The sequence below is a fragment of the Phacochoerus africanus genome, chromosome 16 (assembly GCF_016906955.1).
Source record: "Phacochoerus africanus isolate WHEZ1 chromosome 16, ROS_Pafr_v1, whole genome shotgun sequence".
NCBI classification, from domain to species: domain Eukaryota; kingdom Metazoa; phylum Chordata; class Mammalia; order Artiodactyla; family Suidae; genus Phacochoerus; species Phacochoerus africanus.
In genome coordinates, this window is record NC_062559.1 from 6,648,330 (window position 1) to 6,667,883 (window position 19,554).

Genomic DNA, 19,554 nt, shown 5'->3' on the forward strand with positions numbered 1-19,554 from the left:
ACCCCGTGGATCCAATTTCCTACAACTTGGAGCCAAATTCATATGGAAACATCTGAGCTGGAAACAACTAACAAAATTTGCAGAGCATTGGCAGTTTTCATCTTATGTATTTGAGGCCCATCTGGACAGATGTGTGGAGAGCAATGGGAACCTTAGGTTCAGTTATTCCTGGCTTCTCATCCTATATCCACCCCACCCACCCGCCTGCCCAAGCTGAATGATTCTCATCAGACCTTAGCTAAAACTGAAAGATTTGGATCCCAAGTCTCAGTATATAACAGCCTTAAGAAGAAAGATTCTAATGTCAGAGGAACTTTGGAATAAATCGATTTGGAAATAATTGCCTACATTTATAGGAAAAAAAAAACCCAACTATGTTATTGGTCCTTATAAGACTGGAAACTTCGACCTCCTTCCTCTGTAGGAATTTCGTTATGGAGATAGTTGACTTTCCATGATTTCCCAGTTCCCATGTACTAGCCCCTCTGGCATCTTGGTGTCTGCAACCCTTGTGGGATTGTGTGTGAAGATGTGGAAATCACACTTGCGTAGGCACGGTTGTAGGAAATTGGATCCACTGTGTGCATAACCACTGGGTCTGATATTTCCGAGCTGGGGAAAAAAATCCACTCTCAGTCTTGGGCGAAGTCAGTTTCACTGGTGCCCAGATGGCTGCCACCTTCCAGGCACAACCAAACTTTATGTTCGACCTGGAAATGGCAGGAGTTTAGAAATGTAAGAAGCCTCTCCCTTGTTCATTACAAGAGGAAGAGCGTTTCAGTCTGGATATTTCTGGAATGGCAGTGATAGGTTCCAAGACATCCTCTGTGACTGGAATATTACTGGCTCCTACCAAATATATTCCACATACTTATAACCCCAAAAGAAAATATAAGGCCATACTAATGAGAAGCCGCAAACTCTGGAGTTCCCATTGTGGCTCAGTGGGTTAAGAACCTGACTAGTATCCATGAGGATGTGGGTTCAATCCCTGGCCTGACTCAGTGGGTTGAAGATACCATGTTACCACAAGCTTCAGTGTAGGTCACAGGTGCAGCTCGGATCTGGCGTTGCTGTGGCTGTGGCATAGGCTGTCAGCTAGAGCTCTGATTCAGCCCCTAGCCCTGGAACTTCCATATGCTGCAGGTGTGGTCCTAAAAAGAAAAAAAAGAAGAGAGTTCCCATTGTGGCTCAGCAGTAATGAACCTGACTAGTATTCGATCTCTGGCCTCACTCAGTGGGTTAAGGATCCAGCATTTCTGAGACCCCTAGTGTGGGAACTTCCATATGCCGCAGATATGGCCCTAAAAAGACAAAAAGAAAGGAAGGAAGGAAGAGAAAAAAGAAAGAAAGAAAGAAGAAAGAAAAGAATCAAACTCTGATTTCACTGCTTTAAATAAATATGCAGGAACTTGCCCTAGGACATAGAACTTGGATAATTTGAATAAAGGTTAGCATACATGTACCAAAGAATGAAAAATGTCGTGGCTAAGTCTTTCATAAGTACTCTCAAGTTGATGACTCTGCTCTTTACTCCCACTGCAATACAGCTTAATAAATACGTGAGTGTTTTAATGTCAGGAGATGTAGTTATAACAGTACTTAGGTTAGCCCGGGTCCTTCGAGAAACAGAAGCCAGATACGGTCAGGCGTACAAGAGATCTATTAAGGGAAACGCTTGTGAGAGAACATGGAGCGGTGGTGAGACCATCAGACTGTGGTGTAGTTTTAACCCTGGTGAAGGAGAGTGAAAGAAGGACTGGCTTACACTGCAGTGCAGGTCTCAGAAGGTTTTGTCAGGGCCACCGGGGAGTCCTGGAGCTGAAACCACCCACCAAGAGTCCCAGGTCTCCAGAAATGGACCTGCCCTTGTAACCCCAGCGCGACGAATCACTGGCCATCAGAAGCTCCTGGGCAGTGTGGCCTTGGCACCAGGGATTCCAGGGTGCACCAGCTGGAGCCATCTATCAGTTACATACCCACTCCCTGCAACTGGAGATCAGAGTGGACTATTTTCCTGGCCACCATAGGACTCATTCTTAAAGCAGCTGTAGACACCTGTTCTGGATCATCTTAAATAGTGACTTAATAAACCTCCCCGGTGACTCATGTCAGTGCTGCACATAGGTGCATTTATCCATCTCGAGTCCTAAATTAGAGTGTGGCTAATCCTTTCCAGATTCTTGAGGTCCTTTAGGGAAAGAATATATGGGGCCACATTAATTTTAACTCAAAACTAAATATAATTGAAGAAGGAGGCCAATGACCATTAACGCTAGCCCATAGCTGGAAGCATGTGTAGAGCATAACCCCTGCATTTGGCTTAGTGAAAAACTGGAATTACTGCAGAATTTTTTTTCTCTAGAAATATAAAAACGGACTGATGTACCACTGGTAACAATAACAATCCTGATTTTTATATGCTTCCTGCATATGCTAGACAATTAAGTATTATTTATGCATATTTATTATTTGCAACCCCAAAAGAACAAGTTGGTGCAATGCAAAGGGTATGGATTAGCATGCTTGGCTTAAACTCATTTATATCTATCCTTGGAACTGGAAATGGCTTCATTTCCCCCGAACCTCACAGCAGCCAGCTGCCTCTGCCCAGGGCAGCGCCTGGTAACCAACCAGATTGCATACCCACCAGCATGCAATACAGCACTGCAGTAGTCAGGTTACCACAATAGGACTCCCATAACCCATTTAGAGGACACCCCTAGAGCACATGGTGACCAGAGCCGAGGGCACTGTGCCCCATACGCCATTTCCTAGACGAGGCTGTCTGCTTTCCCAGAGAGGGAAACAGATCCATAATACCATTATCCACTTCAACAGATAATGATAAAGATGTATTATTTATACATTCACTTTTTACACACACACACACGATGTAATAATAGCCACACAAAAGAATAACATCTTGTCATTTGTGACAACATGGATGGACCTAGACAGTATTATACTCACTGAAATCAATCAGACAAGAAAGAAAAATACTGTTTGATTTTACTTATACGTAGAATCCAAAATGGCCAAACATAACTGAACAGAAACAGAGTCATCGATACAGAGAATAAACAGGAGGTTGCCAGAGGGGAGGTGGGGGAGGAGGAGAAAAATAGGTGAAGGAGATTAAGAGGTACAAACGTCCAGATATGAAATAAAATCAGTCACAGATATGAAACGTAAGGTGTGGAAAAGAGCCAGTAATTACGTAATGTCCCCGTGATCATTTGTAACTGTGTAGACACATCGAATCACTATGTGCATAACGGGAACTAACAGAGTGCTGCAGGCCAATCATGCTTCAAAACCAAGCAAAACTCACAGAAAAGCCTATCAAATTTGTGGGTGTGAGAGGTGCGGGGTTGCAGTGGGGGGAATGGGATGAAGCTACTTAAAAGGTACAAATGTCCAGTTATAAGACAATAAGCTCTAGAGATGGAATGCAAAACATGACCTAACATGCTGTACCTTATACAGGAAAGTGGTCGGAGAGTAAATCCTAACAGTTCTCATCACACAAACCCCTTTTGCTATTTCTTTAATATTGTATTTGGAGTTCCCGTCGTGGCTCAGTGGTTCACGAATCCGACTAGGAACCAAGAGGTTGCGGGTTCGATCCCTGGCCTCGCTCCGCGGGTTAAGGATCCGGCGTTACCGTGAGCTGTGGTGTAGGTTGCAGACACGGCTCAGATCCTGTGTTGCTGTGGCTGTGGCGTAGACCGTCGGCTACAGCTCCGATTGGACCCCTAGCCTGGGAACCTCCATATGCCACGGGTGCAGCCCTAGAAATGGCAAAAAGACAAGAAAAAATATTGTATTTATATGAGAGTATGGATCTTCACAAAACTTACTGTGATAATCGTTTCATGATATATGTAAGTCAAATTATTATGCTCCACGCCTTGAACTTACATAGTCATTTATACCTCAATAAAATTGAAAGAAAAAAAGAAAGTTATACTGAAAAAAAGAACTGCAGTCGATGAAAAGGAAAAGTGTCCTGCATCCCCAGACACCCTGGAATCACTCGTCAGAGGGAACCACGGTCATCGAGTTCTTCACACACACACACACACACACACACACACACACACACACAAAGAAACGCACACAGACATGCACACAAACACATACACATAGAAGCTGTGTGTCTATATAAAATATCTTTCTATGTTAATGAGATAATACCTGCTGTATAGTGCTAGGAACTGTATCTAGTCACTTATGATGGAACATGATAATGTCAGAAAAAGAATGTATACATGTATGTGTGACTGGGTCACCTTGCTGTACAGTAGAAAATCGGCAGGACACTGTAAGCCATCTGTGATGGAAAAAATAAAACTCATTTAAAAAAAAAGAAAATTGGCTTTTCGCTCAGAAAAAATGAGATAATACTACACACACTAACCAACACTTTTTATTTTTTATTTTGTTTTGTCGAAGTCTAGTTGATTTGCAAGGTTGTGAACATTTCTGCTATGCAACAAAGTGATGCAGTGTTACGTATACACATGTCCATTCTCTCTCAGATTCTTTTGCCACCTATATGATCGTGGAATACTGGGTAGAGTTCTCGGCGCTAGAGAGAAGGTCTCCATTGGCCAGTCACTCCGTACACCTCAGGGTGCATATGCCAGTCCCAATACCCAAGTTCACCCACAACCTGTCCCTTTTGGTAACCATAAGTTTTTCAAAGTCTGTGAGTCTATTTCTTTTTTTTTTCTGTCTTTTTTTTTGCCTTTTCTAGGGCATATGGCATAGGGAGGTTCCCAGGCTAGGGGTCTCATCGGAGCTGTAGCCGCCGGCCTACACCACAGCCACAGCAACACGGGATCCAAGCCGCCTCTGCGACCTACACCACAGCTCATGGCAACGCCGGATCCCCAACCCACTGAGCAAGGCGGGGGATGGAACCCGCAACCTCATGGTTCCTAGTTGGATTGGTTAACCACTGCCAGGACGGGAACTCCCCCGAGAGTCTATTTTTATTCTGCAAATAAGTTCAGATTCCACATATAGGTGATATCATATGGCGTTTGTCTTTCACAGCCTTAGTATGACAGTTTCTAAGGATAGACCCATCCGTGTTGTTACAAATGGCAGTTAGACTGATTAGATAATTGTGAGCTGTCTTTGGCTTAAAGAATAGAAATGTACTTTGTCATGGTTCTGGAGGCTGGAAGAACAATATCAAGGTGCCAGCACGGTTTGGCTTCCCAGAAGCCTCTCTCGGTGGCTTGGGCCGGTCACCTTCTCCCTGTGTCCTCACAGTTTCCATCCCTGGCCTCACTCAGTGGGTCCAGTTGGGCCCACGCATTGCCCTAAGCTGTGGCGTAGGTCGCAAAGGCGGCTCGGATCCCACGTTGCTGTCTGTGGCTGTGGTGTAGGCTGGCAGCTATAACTGGGATTCCATCCCTAGCCTGGGAACGTCCATATGTTGGCGGTGAGGCCCCAAAAAAGCAAAAAACAAAGAAAACAAAACGAAGAGACAGTCATAAATATTTAAGAAAAACGGACACATCCGATAACTTTATCAACAGTGAGAAGATTTACAGGTAGAACCAGTGGTAGCACCACAGGGTGGGGGGAGGGTGCTATAGGGATCTGAAGCCCCCTTCTCGTAATCACTCTCAAGTTATAGCGTTCACTTTCCTACCCCTTCCTGCTTCCTGTCCTCCCCCCCCAAAAAAAAACCTCCACAAAAATAAAAATAGCGCATCTGCTGCGCAAAGCTGTTCAAAATCAGATTCCTAGTAAATCTAATACGCTAACCTTGATTTTGACCTTCTCGCCCCTCTCAGGTAGAAATTCAAGCGGCAGCCACTCCAAAGCTTTGGCTGCAATGGACGTGTCTGGTGCTGTAACACGCACGTTTCCTTCCCTGCCTGTCACTGCGCATCACCTCAGTCTGCAGCCCCAGACCGACTTCTTCACGCTGAGCTAGCTCCCTGGGTGCCCCGTCCCACAAATAAATCAACTCCTGCACGGGGTGCACGGCCGGGGGCTGACCACCAGGGGGCAGCCCCTGAACACAGGAGGAGCCGGGCGAGCGCGACGCGGCGGTCGCAGTTCCGGCAGCGGAGGGGCCCCGCCTCCACGCTGGGCCAAAGCAGACCCTCGGCCATGGCGTAGGTCACTGCCGGGGGATTTGTCCTCCCCGAGTCTGGTGTGTAGGAGACGCGGCGCTTGCGCTCCTCACCAAATCAGACACGAATGCCGCCGAGCTCCCGTCGCACCGCCAGAACCCTCCGAGGGTCGGGCGGCGGGCTTTGGCCCCGCCCCAGCGGGCGGGCGGACCCCGCCCACAGGGGACGGACCCCGCCCACAGGGGGCGGGCTGCGCACCCCGCCGGCTCCCGGCGCGCCCCGAGCGCCGCCCCGGGTGCGGCGGGACGGGTGGGGCCGTGGGGAGGTGGCCTTGGTCGCGGCTCCGACCCCTCGCCCAGTCCGCCAGCCTCTGCCGGCGGCGCCCCAGGACCGCTCGCAGAGCCGCCGCACCGGCCTCAGCGCCCGAGCCCGCGCAGCGCACCAACCCGGCCGCCGCAGTGTGAGTTTGCCCAGCGCTTTCGCTAGCGCGTCCGCGGGATGGGGTGCGGTGGGGGCTGAGCGTGCGCCGCCAGGCGCCGGACGCAGGCCGGCGAACGCCTAGCTGTCGTGGTGTTCTTAGGTTTACGTTTTCGTTTCGTTTCCACAGTTGTCTCAATACACTTTCTCTCGCCTCTCGGAATTTGGGAGTCAAGACTTTGAGAACAGATGAGTGAGTGCGTGCGTGGGTGGGTCTGTGCGCGCGCGTGCGTGCACGTAGTTCGGGAGAGTTGGGATCCGAGTTCTGAGAACCTTTTACACTTCTTCTGGGGTCTTTTGGTTGTTTTCCTGGAAAACGGGGGCGTCCTGATTCGTGACCGATGTCCCTGTCTGCTCAGAGGTGGTGGTTAGCTTGACCTCATGCTTGCGACTTGTCTCTGCCTTTCTTCCTGGAAACGGGGCAAGCCGAGATCCCTCAGCGCACGCGCCAGCCCTCAGCTGCAGACTGTGGAGTTTTGTGAATTCACTTGCCTGGCGGCGGTATTAGGAAATACGGGGCAGTGCTCAGGGAACCAGACCTCCTGGAGCTATCGAGTATGTGAAAGGTACAAAGTCTAGAAAATCGTGGGTAGCCTGGAGGCTTAACCAGGGTGAGACGCTCAGCTCTTACCTGGGGGGAGGCGATGAAAAGGCAGGGTTCTGATTAGGAAGAGCTTTGAGTAGGATGGCTTGAGGCCAGCGGCACAGGGAACTCTACCCTATAGTCTGCAATATATTCTTTGTGGGAAAAGAGTCTGAAAGAGAATGGATATGTGTATATGTATAACTGAATAATTTTGTTATAGACCAGAAATTATCACAATCTTATAAATCAATTATACTTGTATAAAACGTTCAAAAATGAAGGGGAGAAAAAAAGGGATGGCTTGAGTAAGATTGTAGATGAGACGGAAACCGGATTGGGTTCATCTGGGTGTGAAGGTGCATTGGCTAGACTGACACTTGAGAAACAGGTGAAAGATGAAGTGAGATGGCTGGTGGTGTGTGCAGACGGGAGGGAGGAAGGACAAAGTTGAGGCAGGTGCGGTGAAGGGTTTGGTGTCTGTCGATTTAGCTTGTTCCCCATAGCAAAGCCTCCTAGAAGTACCGACTGCAGGTAGCTTATTTGAGCCCATCACTGCAGAGTGATGAATCATATGGGGACGAGACCAGGAAGGAGGGGAAGCCCGCAGGGAAAGGCCTGCAGCTGAGCTGTTTACTGCTGTGGGCCTTGTGAACCTGGAGTCCTAGGTAGGCATTTACCTGGGAGCGGCTCCACCCAGTGATGCCGACTTGGGTGTCAGCTTCAGGGCTGCAGCTTGGCACCTGTTTAGGCGAGAAGGCTTCCCAGTGCCCAGAAAGTCTTCCAGGGCAGTGGCTGAAGTCAGAGGTGGTCCAGGGTACCCAGAGCACCTACTACATGGTCTGGCCCTTTGGGGATGCTAGAAAGGGCAGCAAAGGGGAAAGTGCTGGTTTTCTTGGGGCTCATGGTACACCCCATCCTGCTCAAGGCATGTTTATTGGCATCCCCTTCATCTTTGAAAATAGTACAACCTCTTTCCATAACGTGGAGACTAGCGTGTAAGTAATTCCCTTGAGAGGAGCTGCTCTGAAGGGAATAATGAACTCAATTTAAGGTATACCAAATTTTAAAAGGCCTGGTGGACCTCAGAATGCTCCAAAGTAGCGGTGGGAATCTCCCTAGTTGGGCAGACCTAGTAAATTGGAAGGCATTCCCAACTTGTTACATCTCCCAGAACTGATTTCTTTGTTTGCTTTTTTTTTTGTCTTTTTGCCTTTTCTTTGCTTTTTTTTTTTTAAAGTACTAAGCTTTTTATTTTTTTTTAATAGTGATCGTAACAATACAATTTCACAGGATTTCCATCCCATAACCCAAGAACATCCCCCCACCCCCTAAACTGTCTCCTTTGGAGACCATAAGTTTTTCAATGTCTGTGAGTCAGCATCTGTTCTGCAAAGAAGTTCAGTCTGTCCTTTTTTCAAATCCCACATGTCAGTGAAAGCATTGGATGTTGGTGTCGCATTGTATGGCTGACTTCACTTAGCATGATCATTTCTAGGTCCATCCATGTTGCAAAAAATGCTGGTATTTCGTTCATTTTAATGGCTGAGTAATATTCCATTGTGTACATGTACCACATCTTCTGGATCCACTCCTCTGTCGATGGACATTTAGGTTGTTTCCATGTCTTGGCTATTGTAAATAGTGCTGCAATGAACATCGGAGTACATGTGTCTTTGCGAGTCATGGTTTTCTCTGGATAGATGCCCAGGAGTGGGATTGCTGGATCAAATGGTAGTTCTCTGTTTAGTTTTCTGAGGAATCTCCATACTGTTTTCCAGAGTGGTTGCACCAATTTACAATCCCACCCACAGTGTACTAGGGTTCCTTTTTCTCCACACCCTCTCCAGCACTTATTGTTTGTCGACTTTTGGATGCTGGCCATTCTGGCTGGTGTAAGGTGGTACCTCACTGTGGTTTTGATTTGCATTTCTCTAATAATGCGTGATGCTGAACATCTTTTCATGTATTTTTTGGCCATCTGTATGTCTTCTTTGGAGAAGTGTCTGTTTAGATCGTCTGCCCATTTTTGGATGGGGTTGTTTGTTTGTTTGGTATGGAGCTGCAGAAGGTGTTTATAAATTTTGGAGATGAATCCCTTGTGAGTTGAATCACTTGCAAAGATTGTCTCCCCTTCTGTGGGTTGTCTTTTTGTGTTGTTTAGGGTTTCCTTTGCTGTGCAGAAACTTTGAAGTTTGATTAGGTCCCATTTGTTTGTTTTTGTTTTTACCGTCATTACTCTGATAGGTGGATCTGAGAAGATGTTGCTGTGGTTTGTGTCAGAGAGTGTTTGGCCTCTGTTTTCCTCTAAGAGTTTGATAGTGTCTGGTCTTCTGTCTAGGTCTTTAATCCATTTGGAGTTGATTTTCGTGTATGGTGTTAGGGAGTGTTCTCATTTCATTCTTTTCCATGTGGCTGTCCAGTTTTCCCAGCACCCCTTAGTGAACAGGCTGTCCTTTCTCCATTGTATATCCTCGCTTCCGTTGTCATAGATGAGTTGGCTGTAGGTGCGTGGGTTGAATTCTGGGCTTTCTCTCCTGTTCCACTGATCTGTATGTCTGTCTTTGTGCCAGTACCATACAGTTTTGATGACGGTTGCTTTGTCGTATAGTCTGAAGTCCGGGAGCGTGATTCCTCCAGCTCTGTGTTTCTTGTTCAGGATGTCTTTGGCTATTCTGGGTCGTTTGTGCTTCCAAACAAATTTTAAAATATTTTGTTTGAGTTCTGTGAAACATGTCCTTGGTAATTTGATAGGGGTTGCATTGAATCTGTAGATTGCCTTAGGCAGTATAGTCCTTTTGATCATATTAACTCTTCCAATCCATGAGCATGGTATATCTTTCCATCTATTTGTGACATCTCTGACTTCCTCCATCAGTGTCTTATAGTTTTCAGAGTACAGGTCTTTTGTCTCTTTGGGTAGGTTTACTCCTAGGTATTTTATTCTTTTGGATGTGGTGGCAAACGGGATTGCTTCCCTAATTTCTCTTTCTGCTCTTTCATTGTGAGTGTATAGAAATGCCATCGATTTCTGTGTATTAATTTTGTGTCCTGCAACGTTGCCAAATTGATGGATGAGGTCTAGGAGTTTTCTGGTAGAGTCTTTAGGGTTCTCTAGGTATCGTATCATATCATCTGCAAATAGTGACAGTTTTACTTCTTCCTTTCCAATTTGGATTCCTTTCATTTCTGTTCTTTCTCTGATTGCCATTGACTAGGGCTTCCAAAACTATGTTGAAGAGTAGTGGCGAGAGTGGACATCCTTGTCTTGTTCCTGATCTCAGCAGGAATTCTTTCAGCTTTTCACCATTGAGAAGGATGTTTGCTGTGGCCTTTATGTCATGCATGGCCTTTATGATGTTGAGGTAGGTTCCTGCGACGCCCACTTTCTGAAGGGTTTTTATGAGAAATGTGTGTTGGATTTTGTCAGAGGCTTTTCCCGCATCTATTGAGAGGATCATATGGTTTTTCTTCTTCAGTTTGTTAATGTGGTGTATCACACTGATGGGTTTGCGGATATTGAAGAACGCTTGCATCCCTGGGATAAATCCCACTTGATCATGATGTACAATCCTTATAATGTATTGTTGGATGCGGTTTGCTAGTATTTTGTTGAGGATTTTTGCATCTGTGTTCATCAGTGACATTGGCCTGTAGTTTTCTTTTTTTGTGTGTGGTGTCTTTGTCTGGTTTTGGTATCCGGGTGATGGTGGCTTCATAGACTGAGTTTGGGAGTATCCCTTCCTGTGCAATTTTTTGAAGGAGTTTCAGAAGGAGAGGGGTTAGCTCTTCTCTAAATGTTTGATAGACTTCGCCCGTGAAGCCATCTGGTCCTGACTTTTGTTTGTTGGAAGTTTTTAAATCACCATTTCAATTTCAGTTCTTGTGATTGGTCATTCATCTTTTCTATTTCCTAACCCTAACCCTAACCCTAACCCTTGGCGTACTTTTCTAAGAATTTGTCCATTTCTTCTAGGTTTTCCGTTTTGTTGGCATATAGTTGCATATGGTAGTCTCTTGTGATCCTTTGTATTTCTGTGATGTCCATTTTTACCTTCTCCTTTTTCATTTCTAATTTTATTGATTTGAGTCCTCTCTCTTTTTTTCTTGATAAGTCTGGCTAAGGTCAATTTGTTGATCTTTTCAAAGAACCAGCTTTTCATTTCGTTGGTCTTTTCTATGGTTTTCTTTGTTTCTATTTCATTGATTTCTGCTCTGATCTTTATGATTTCTTTCCTTCTGCTAACTTTAGGTCTTGTCTGTTCTCTCTCGAGCTGCTTTAGATGTAAAGTTAGCTTGTTTTTCTTGTTTCCTGAAGTGGGCTTGTATTGCTATAAAGTTTCCTCTTAGAATGGCTTTTGGTGCATCCCATAGGTTTGGGAGTGTTGTATCTTTGTTGTCATTTGCATCTAGGTATTTTTTAATTTCCTCTTTGATTTCTTCAGTGATCCATTGGTTTTTTAGTAGCATGTTGTTTAGTCTCCATGTGTCTGTATTTTTTGCAGATTTTTTCTTGTTGTTGATTTCCGGTTGTATAGCATTGTGGTCGGAAAAGATGCTTGATATGATTTCAATTTTCTTAAAGTTAGCAAGGTCGGATTTGTAGCCCAGGATGTGATCAATCTTAGAGAATGTTCCATGTGTACTTGAGAAGAATGTGTATTCTGTTGCTTTTGGATGGAATGTCCTATAAATATCTATGAAGTCCCCCTGGTCTGATGCATCATTCAGGGCCTGTGTTTCCTTATTGATTTTCTGTCTGGTTGATCTGTCCATTGCTGTAAGTGGGGTGTTAAAGTCCCCCACTATGATTGTGTTATTGTTGATCTGTCCTTTTAAGGTTGTTAGCAGTTGCTTTGTATATTGTGGTGAACCTATGTTGGGTGCGTAGATATTTAAAATTGTTATATCTTCTTCTTGGATTGATCCTTTGATCATTATGTAATGACCTTCTTTGTCCCTTAAAATAGCCTTCATTTTAAAGTCTATTTTGTCCGATATGAGTATTGCTACTTCAGCTTTCTTTTGATACCTGTTTGCATGAAATATTTTCTTCCATCCTCTCACTTTCAATTTGTATGTGTCCCTAGAAGTGAAGTGGGTCTCTTGAAGACAGTGTGTGTGTGTGTATATATATATATATATATATATATATGGATCTTGTTTTCGTATCCATTCCGCCAGTCTATGTCTTTTGGGTGGGGCGTTTAGTCCATTCACATTTAAGGTAATTATTGATATGTATGTTCTTATTGCCATTTTATTAATTGCTTTGGATTTTTGTTGCTCTTTTTTCTTCTCTTCTTCTCTTCTTCTCTCCTCTTCTGGTTTGATGAGTATCTTTAGTGTTGTATTTGCATTGATTTTTCTTATTTGCTTGTGTATCAACTATAGATTTTTGGTTTGCAGTTATTCTGAAGTATTGATATAAGAGTCTATATATATATATGAGATTGTTTTAAGTTGTTGGTCTCTTAAATGGAAATTCATCTCCAGTGTCCTGCATTTGTACCCTCCTCTTCTCATGATTTCTGGTTTTGGTGGCATAATTGCATGGATGATTTCGTATCTTTACTGTATATATACCTTTACTGGTGAGCCTGGTCATTTGTGGTATTTTTGTTTCTTGCTGCTGTCTTTTCTTTCCTGCCTAGAGAAGTTCCTTTAGTATTTGTTGTAAGGCTGGTTTCGTGCTGCTGAATTCTCTCAGCTTTTGCTTATCTGTGAAGGTTTTGTTTGATTTCTCCTTCAAATCTGAATGAGAGCCTTGCTGGGTAGAGTCATCTTGGTTGGAGGTGTTTTCCTTTCATCACGTTAAGTATCTCATGCCACCCCCTTCTGGCCTGCAGAGTTTCTGCTGAAAAATCTACCGATAACCTTATTGGGGTTCCCTTGTGTGTTCTTTGTTTCTTTTCCCTAGCTGCTTTCAAGATTTTCTCTGTCTTTAATTTTGATCAGTTTGATTAATATGTGTCTTGGGGTGTTCCTCTTTGGGTTTATTTTATATGGTACTCGTTGTGCTTCCTGGATTTGAGTGAGTGGTTCCTTTCCCCTGTTAGGGAAGTTTTTGGCTATTATCTCTTGGAATATTTTTTCTGTCCCCTTCTGTCTCTCTTCTCCTCCTGGCACCCCTATAATACAGATGCTGGTACATTTAACAGTGTCCCAGAGTTCTCTGAGACTCTCTTCATTTGTTTTCAATCATTTCTCTCTTTTCTGTTCTGCATCCACACTTTCCACTAATCTGTCCTCCACCTCGCTTATTCATTCTTCTGCCTCCTGTATTCTGCTGTTAGCTGCCCCTATTGATTTTTTTTATTTCAGTTATTGTATTTTGCATGTCTTCTTGTTTAAGTTTTATCTCTTGTATCTCTTTGCTCAGTGTTTCCTGTAAGTTATCCCCCTTTGCCTCCAGTTTATTGCCCATGTCTCGCATCATCTTCAGCATCAACAGTCTAAAGTGTTTTTCCTGGTGGCTGAAAATCTCCTGATCACTTAGCTGATTTTCCGGGGTTTTTTCTTTCTTCCTTGTCTGAGTTATAGTTCTCTGTCTTTTCATTTTTTATAGGTTTTTGGTGTGGTGATCTTTTTACAGATAATAGGGTTGTAGCCTCTTTTCCTTCTGGTGTCTGCCCCCCTTGTGGCTGAAGTCAGTATGGGGGGCTTGCTGAAGGCTTCCTGATGGGAGGGGCTGATGCCTGCCCCCTGGTAGGTGGAGCTGATTCTTATCTCTCTGGTGGGTGGGGCTTGGTCTCTGGATGGGATTAGAGGTGGTTGTGTGCCTGAGGGGTCTTTAGGCAGCGTGTTTATTGAGGGGTGGGGCTGTGATCCCACCTGGGTTGTTGTTTGCCTTGGGGCTTCTCAGCTACTGACTGATGGGTGGGGCCAGGTTTTCCCAAAATGGCCCCCTCCAGAGAAAGGCAGCTGCTGAATATTCCTGAGAGCCTTGCCTTCAATATCCTTCCCTCACAGCAAGCCACATTCACCCCCGTTCTCCTAGGAGGTCCTCCAAGAACTGCAGTCAGGTTTCACACAGATTCCTATGGAGACTTTGAGTTGCCCTGGGACCCAGTGCATGTGAACGTTTGTGTGCACCTTTTAAGAAGGGGGGTCTCTGTTTCCCCCAATCCCTCCTGCGCACAAGCCCCACTGGCCTTCAATGCCAGATGCTCCAGGGGCTCTTTCTCCCAGTGCCAGGTCCCCGCACGTGGGAGTTTGATGTGGGGCTCAGAACTCTGACTCCTGTAGGTGAGTCTGTGAGCCAGTTAGTTTCCAGTCTGTGGGGCTTCCCACCCAGGAGGTATGGGGTTGTTTATATCGAGTAATTGCTCCTCCTACCTCTTGATGTGGCCTCCTCTTTGTCTTCTGGAGTAGGATATCTTTTTGAAGGTTTCCGGTTCATTTGGTTGAAGATTGCTCAGCCTTTGGTTGTGAATTTTGTTGTTTTTAGGAGAGAAGTTGAGCTCCAGTCCTTCTATTCTGCCATCTTAATCCCATCCTCCTCTTTTGGCTTTTTAAGCCTCGGATCCTGTGTTACTGTGGTGTAGGCCGGCAGCTGTAGCTCTGATTCGACTCCTAGCCTGGGAACCTCCATATGCTGCATGTGTGGCCCTTAAAATAAAGGAAAATTAAAAAAAAAAAAGATCTCCCAGTACTCCCAGCACATAGAGTCTATCCCAGAGCAGCCAGCGTGCCCCCACCCTCTCCTCCTTAGGCCCTGTTAATAAGATGCCATCTGCGGATGGACCAGTGCTGAGGGTCTCTGGGCTGTGCTGTGACCGCGGGCGGGTGCATTTGTCCCTGGGCCAAGTGTGAATGTGTACTGTTCCCCCTCCCAGGTGAAGAGGAGCGGCCACTTATTTCCCTGGGGGCACAAGCTGCAGTCACGTGACCAAAGGCTGCCCAGTTCTCTCCTGGGGACGGTATCCATGCGGCACAGCAGCTGTGACAGGGGTGGGCGCTGGGTGAAGTCATGGCACTCCACCATCAAACACCCCCCCTGTCTTGGCTATATGCCCATGGCCTGCAGAGGTTCCGGGGGCCAGGGATGGCATCCGGGCCACAGCAGTGATAAATCCAGGCCCTGAACTCGCTGGGCCCCTCGGGAACGCCCAGCCTCAGGTACCCTTGACCCGTTCTGTTTCACAGGGGCCAGACTGCTGTCGAAAGCAGGGCTGTGCAGAGCCCCCGCCACCGCCTCTCTCCGGTGTGTGAGGGCGGCCCTGGTCCCTGCTAGTCCACCTGAGTGAGGGCTGGTTTGGATTCACTGTGCAAGGCATGTCAGAGTCACCTGGTTAGGGATGAGATTTGCTTTGCTTTCTTTCGAGACTGACTCTGTTTTCGAAGTTGATTCAGTGACTTTGTGGTTCAGTGTATCCTTTTAAGGCTTAAAAAAAATCTGTGTTACATCTTTGTTTGGGCACATCCTAGGGTTTATTTGGCCTCATGAGGAGGGCGCGGCTCTGGATGTTTCTTGGTTGCCCCAAGGGCTCAGCATGAACTTGAAACACCTCTTGTCACTGTGCAGGCTCTGGGAACTGAAGCAAAACTCTCATTTACTCTTGTTTCTTAAAATGTTAATAGAGGGAGTTCCCGTCGTGGCGCAGTGGTTAACGAATCCGACTAGGAACCATGAGGTTGTGGGTTCAGTCTCTACCCTTGCTCAGTGGGTTAACGATCTGGCGTTGCCGTGAGCTGTGGTGTAGGTTGCAGACGCGGCTCGGATCCCACGTTGCTGTGGCTCTGGCGTAGGCCGGTGGCTGTGGTTCCAATTCGACCCCTAGCCTGGGAACCTCCATATGCCGCGGAGCAGCCCAAAGAAATAGCAAAAAAAAAAAAGACAAAAAGGAAAAAAAATGTTAATAGATAAACCAAAGATGCTGGAGTTCCCATGGCGCAGTGGGTTAAGAATCCCACTACCTGCCTACACCACACCTCACAGCAGTGCCAGATTCTTTAACCCACTGAATGGCGCCAGGGATCGAACCCACATCCTCATAGATACTAGTCGGGTTACTGCTGAGCCACAACAGGAACTCTGATATTTTGTAGACTTTTTGATGATGGGCATTCTGATCTGTGTGAGGTTGTACGTCCTTGTAGTATTGATTTGCATTTCTGTAATATTTATCAAGCATATTTATCAAGATGTTGAGCATCTTTCATGGTATTTGTTTGTTTGTTTTTGGGTTTTTTGGCCGTCTTTATGCCTTCCTTGGAGAAGTGTGTTTAGATCTGTGCATATTTGATTGGGTTGTTGGGGGGGTTTTTTGCTATAAAGCCGCATGAGATTTTGTGCCATCCCTTGTCAGTTGCTTGTTTTGCGAAGGTTTCCTTCCATTCTGCGGGTTGTCTTCTCATTGTCTTCATGATCTCCTTTACTCTGCTTTTAAGTTTAATCAGGTCCCACTTGTTGATGTTCGTTTTTATTTTCATTACCCTAGGAGGTAGATCCACAAAGCTATTGCTGCAGTTTCTGTCAGAGTGTTCTGCCTATGTTTTCCTCGAGGAGTCTTCTAGTGGGTGCCCAGCCAGGCACCCACAGGGCTCTCAGCAAACACTGGGCTGCACCTCGGGGTGCGTATCAGATAGCCATTGCCTCTTGCAGCGCTGGCTTCCTGGGGGGTGAGCTGTGCAGACAGACAGGGCTTCACCCTGAGTCCCCTGCTCTGAGGTTCCTGCTTTGAGATTTGAACAGGGGCGCCTGCGTTTCCTTTCCTTTCTTTCTTTTTTCAGTCCACCCATGACAGTGGAAGTTCCCAGGCCAGGAATGGAGCCGGCTATGCAGTTATGGCCTGCACCACAGCTACAGGAATGCCACATCCTGAATGCGCTGTCCTGGGCACCCATGGGCCCTGCGTCTTCGATTATGTAGCCCGTCCTCTGCAGTTGTGCTTTTCTATTTGTTTGGCTCTTTTTAGTTTCTCCTTAGAGGACCTTGACCCAGGGATGTTGCAGGAAAGGGACACGTTCTTTTCTCTTCCCAAGAGCTCTTTCCTTTCTGTGTTCCCCGCCCCCAAGCCAGGAGACCCAGGCACCTGATGATGCCGAATCTGGAACCAAGCTTTCTGTGATCTCCACACGCCTGCCCATGGGGTGGCCCCCATCCCAAGTGAGCGTCTTGGTGTGGGATAAGTTCGTCATCTCACAGGGACCCAGGCTCAGTCCTGCATTGCATGCCACCTGGTGTTGGGCAAAGTGTTTGCTCAGAGTCCCAGTCTCTCACCTGGGCGGCAGCTCAGCGTCCGATTGAACTCAGGGGATGCTGATCAGGCAGGTGAGGAAAAGACAGCATCAGCGTGTGAGGGGTTTGCTGTCCCGGATCCACCGCCGCTTGTTGCAAATTGGTCACTAGTGTAGGGCGTGGCTGTCCCACCCTGCTCCAGCCCCACCTCACTGAACTGTGTGCACGTGGGGACAGGGAATGGCGCAGAGCCCACCACTTCCCCGTGATGAGGGGTAGACGAGCGTCCCCAAAGGTGCGTCCGCAGGGGCGTGGCCGGTGTTCTAGCCCCTGTGCTCTGCACCTGCCAGCACATCCTCGCCCGGTGTGTAACAACCACGGGGGCCACGTGGTGTTGCCCCTCCTCTCTTGATGGGATTCGACCAAACCCCGCCCCAGGAGGACCTGTTGTCTCCTTTTGAATTGGATGAGCTGGAGCCCCGGGCACACACACTCTCACAGTCTTCCCTTGCTGCCCATCGCGCTCCATGGGGCGTCCGTCGCCGGGAGCGTGAGCGTTGAAGTTTGTGACTCTCTGTCAGGCAAAACTCCGTCGCGTGTGGGCGCCAAGTGGTTCCTTTTTGGTGAGATTCGCTTTTGGGTTTTTACTGGTAACCACCCTTCTGTCCATAGTCTCACCCATGGATACGTGCAGTTATGCCCACGTGTTCTTCTGGGTTATAAAACGGTGGGCTGGAGCCGTGTGTCTCCTCCTTTTGATTGGTACTTTTTACGTCCCAGGCGGATGGGAGCAGTTAGTCCTCCTGCCGAGTATGTATTAGGACGCACAGGACTGAATGTTTTCTCCCACAGTTGACATTTTTCTTGCTTTATCTTTTCCCTTTCATGGGGATGCACTGGGATTTTGGCATCATAGGTTCATGAACACAGGGCATCAAATTGAAGTGGAAATGATCTCATCTTGATGCTTAGTGTAAATGACACGGCTGTGCCCAGCATCGTCGTCATCTGTGAGGTGTGCTTTCAGCTGCATCATCACAACCTCCCCCCCTTTTTTTGGTCTTTTTAGGGCTGCACCTGTGGCATATGGAGGTTCCCAGGCTAGGCGTAGAATTGGAGCTGTAGCCACTGGCCTACGCCACAGCCACAGCAACGCAGGATCCGAGCCCCGTCTGCAGCCTACACCACAGCTCGGGGCAACACCGGATCCTTAACCCACTGAGCAAGGCCAGGGATCGAACCTGTGTCTTCATGGATACTCATCAGATTTGATTCTGCTGAGCCCTGATGGGAACGCCCATCATACGGCTCTTGTCACTACTTCCCATCTCTGCTATCAGTGCATTCGCACAGGCACCTCGATGTTGGCCAGGAAGAGATATTCTAAAGACAGACAAAGGCCACAAGCATGACCTTTTAAAAATACATATTCTTTTTTTTTTTTTTTGTATTTTTAGGGCTGCACCCCCGGCATATGGAGGTTCCCAGGCTAGGGGTCTGATTGGAGCTGTAGCTGCTGGCCTACACCACAGCCACAGCAATGTGGGATCCGCGCCGTGTCTGTAATCTACACCACAGCTCACGGCAATGCCAGATCCTTAACCCACTGAGCGAGGCCAGAAATCGAACCCGACACCTCACGGTTCCTAGTTGGATTCATTTCTGCTGCGCCACAACAGGAGCTCCAAAAATGTTATATTCTTAAAGTCTGTTTATCAGCACAGCACCTGACTGTCACCCCAGACGCCAGGGTGTTCCTGCAGAGTGCACGTGTTTCTGGAGAAGCACCAGGTGTCATCTCATGGGGAAAGGAAGGCTTGACGGGGCAAGAGAGGGTTCTAGGGAATACTTTTGAATGAATGTGTTCCAAATTAGGCCACAGATTCATCCGTTTATTCCGTTACATGACCCATATTCTATTTCTGAGTGAAGGGATCTATCGTGGCCACGAGCACGCGGCAGTGAGGATGCGCATTAAAAATAAAGCAAAACACATTACATGGAAGTGGACCAGGGCACGCAGGTGTGTAAGGTGTGGGCACACACCTGGCGTGTGGGCTGCGCCTCGTGTCCCAGGTGAGAGAAGACAGGCCGTCGGGGAGAGGCGTCCATGGAGGAGGAGAGGCCTCGGTTTGGCGGAGGCAGAGCGCTGCCCAGGGACGCCCCAGTCCTCCCCCCGCACCCACACCCCGTCTCCCCCTCCACGGTCT

The 19,554-nt window shown here is 47.0% G+C and overlaps 1 protein-coding gene across 1 annotated transcript in view; it reads left to right on the forward strand.

The window, feature by feature from the left end:
• The first annotated feature begins 6,394 nt into the window (after positions 1–6,394).
• The window catches only part of TCAF2 (TRPM8 channel associated factor 2), a 68,276-nt gene continuing 55,116 nt past the window's right edge, over positions 6,395–19,554 (forward strand). Inside the window, exon 1 of the mRNA XM_047763208.1 lies at positions 6,395–6,561. The gene's annotated coding sequence lies outside the window, so the exon portion shown is untranslated. The remainder of the gene's footprint in view (positions 6,562–19,554) is intronic.